Source organism: Rhincodon typus, chromosome 3 (genome assembly GCF_021869965.1).
Source record: "Rhincodon typus isolate 14 chromosome 3, sRhiTyp1.1, whole genome shotgun sequence".
Lineage (NCBI taxonomy): Eukaryota > Metazoa > Chordata > Chondrichthyes > Orectolobiformes > Rhincodontidae > Rhincodon > Rhincodon typus.
The window spans coordinates 91,325,957-91,329,137 of record NC_063334.1 but is presented as its reverse complement, the minus strand read 5'-3'; the positions used below and the strand labels follow the sequence as shown (position 1 = coordinate 91,329,137).

At 41.2% G+C, this 3,181-nt stretch overlaps 1 protein-coding gene across 2 annotated transcripts in view; it reads right to left on the bottom strand.

Moving 5' to 3' along the window:
- Window positions 1-3,181, bottom strand: part of tmem167a (transmembrane protein 167A) — a 30,049-nt gene that overhangs the window by 26,085 nt on the left and 783 nt on the right. The gene's annotated exons all lie outside the window — the stretch shown is intronic.

The following is a 3,181-nucleotide window of genomic DNA, read 5'->3' as shown; positions in this document are numbered from 1 at the left end:
GGGGGTGGGGTCTTCAAAGGCACAAAGATCACTTGGAGTGATGGCTTCCAACACAATAAACATTGGAGGTGGCAGGATAAGTGCAGAGAACAGTTAATAAAAGCAGAGTATACTCAGAGTTAATAAGAAGGGCATAGAATACAAGAGCAAGGAAATGATGTTGAACTTGTATAAGGCACTTGTTGGACCTCGGCTGCAGCATTCTGTATAGTGAAAGTACCACATTTATAGAACAGAAATGTGAAAATGCAGAAGAGATTTACAAGAATTGTTCCAGAGATGAGAAATGTCAGTTAGGAAGAAAGATTGAAGAAGTTGGGACTGTTATCTTCGGACAAAAGAAGGCAGAGAGGAGATCTGATAGAGGTTTTCAAAATGGATAGCTGGATAGTGAGAAGCTGTTCCCACTTGTAAGAAGATAAAAAATTAGAGGGCATAGACTTAAAGTGATCTGCATAAGAGGCAGGGTGATGTGAGAGAAAAAAAAACTTTCATGCAGCGAATAGTTAGGGTATGGAATGCACGAAGACCACAAGAAATAGGAACAGGAGCTTGCTCCACCATTCAATAGGAACATGGTCGATCCAGTACACCTCACACCCACTTTCCTGGCCTTTCCCCACAACCCTTGATTTCCCTACTGATCAAGAATCTCTCAACCTTATACATGCACAAGGATTCTGCTCCCACAGCTCTGTGGCAAGTAGTTCAGACACTCAACCCTCAGGAGAAATCCCTCTGCACTCCTTATTTCTGCAAGTATGCCCTAGATTCTCCCAAGAGAGGAAAACTTTCTCTCATCCTTTACCCCATCAAGCCCGTTAAGAATCCTGTATGTTTCAATGAAATGACCTCTCATTCTTCTAAATTCCAATGAGTAACATCTCAAACTATTTAGCCCTTGCTCATAAGTCAACCCCTCCACACCAAGGGATCATCTCAGTGAACCTTCTCTGAACTGCCTCCAATGAAATAATATATTTCCATAAATAAAGCGATGAAACAACTCTCAGTACTTTGGATGTGTATCACCAGCACCTTGCACAGTTGTAGAAAGGCTTCCCTACTCCATATTCCAATCCCCTTGAAATAAGGACCCACATTCCATTCCACTTGTACGCTAGCTTTCTGTGTTTTGTGTACAAGTACCGCCAAGTCTCTTAGTGTGGCAGCTTTCTGCAGTTTTACTCCATTTTAGATAAAATGTTTGGATTATGGTGGAGGCAGGTTCAATTTTGAGGGCATTGGATGATAATTTGGACAGAAATAGTGTGCAAGGTTATAAGGTAAAAAGCAGGAGACTGGCACAAGGTGACAATGTTCGTTTGAAGAGCTGGTGCAGGCACGATGGTTGTATGGTCTTCTTCTACATGACTGTTAATCCAGAGATCCAGATACCTGGGGACCTGGGTACAAATCCCACCATGGCAGATGGTGGAATTTGAATTCCATAAATATCTGGAACTAACAATCTAATGATAACCATGAATCCATTGTCAATTGTCAGAAAAACCCATGTGGTTCACTAATGTCCTTTAGGGAAAGAAATTGCCACCCTTACCTGGTCTGGCCTACATGTGACTCTAGACGCATAGCAATGCGGTTGACTCTTAACTGCCTTCTGCGCAATTAGGAATGGACAATAAATACTGCCTAGCCAGCGATGTCCTCATCTCATGAATGAAAAAAAATTCAGTAATTATGTGAAGATTACCTGGGGCCTGACACATACAAGAATACCTGGCAGCCTGACAGAGTAGATGTGGAGAGATTCAAACTAGTCTAAGGGGTTAACCATTTAACAGAGATGGGGAGGACCCTTCTCTCATAAAGTATTGGACAAAGTTGGAGAAACTCAGCAGGTCCAATGGAATCTGTAGAGATAGAAACAGAATTAACATTTCAAGTCCGCTATGACTCTTCTTCAGAAGAGTCAGGGTTCTGAAGGAGAATCACACTAGATTTGAAATTTTAACTCTGCTTCTCTCTCAAGATCTGTCAGATCTGCTGCATTTCTCCAGCTGTTTGTTTCATATTTCCAGCATTTGTAGTATTTTGTTTTTATTCAAGTTCTTAACTTAGCCTCAGCAGCCCTTTAGGGTAAAGTATACTTCAGGCTCAGGAGGACATATCATCAGTAAGGGAGTCAGGAGTTATGAGTAAAAGGCAGTGAAGTGGAACTGAGGATTCAGATCAGACATGATCTCATTGGGCTGAATGACCCACTACTCATACATCTTTATCTTGTTTAATTAGTTTGCACAGGAAACACTATTCACATCTTCCTGTACCCTTCAAGTTCCATTCCCGAATAGATGCCACTCCCAATTTGGAACTATATTGCTTCTCCTTCAATGTTGCAGGGGCAAAATTCTAATAGTTCAAATCAGTACCCCTGCATGTTGAAGACTGCAACAATGCAAGAAAGCACCACTATCTTCTCAAGGCCAATTAAGGATGGGCAATAAACACAGGTCTATCCAGCAACATTTAGATCACTGAATGTATAAACAGCTGGCTGCAACATGAGGAAAAGCCTTTTCTACACAGGTGGTCAGGAACACATCACCTGAGTATAGAAGTTGCAGATACAAGCTGGCTTTCAAAACGTAATTTAAAAGGTTTGAAGAGAGGAAAAAAAAACCTTACAAAGCTACAGGGAAAGGACAGAGAGTAGAATAAGATAATTTGCCATGGTAGAGCTGGCATAACTACAACCGACTAAATTGCCTCTTGTGTTGTAACCATTCTGTGAAAACAACCCACAAGTCAATCATCTTCCATTGAGGACAATCATATATATTCATCGCTTCATTACTGTCGAGCTGCAAGGACGCTTTGTGTCAATACTTAAAATAAGAACGATTCCAGCAATGTGCAATTTAGACTGTTTAAAATAAGTGATTTGCTGTTGAATTATTACTTCACGTCGTAATTGATTACTCTGGAACCAAATACGTGCGTCTAAGTTTGGCCAGTCTACAAGTTTACGTACTTCTATTGTTTGTATGGATTATTTGTTTCGATAAAAGCCAGTAAAACCGGAAGAAAACAGATCAGAGATAGTGGGAACTGCCGATGCTGGAGAATCTGAAATAACAAGGTGTCGAGCTGGATGAACACAGCAGGCCAAGCAGCATCAGAGGAGCAGGAAAGCTGACGTTTCGGGTCTGGACCCTTC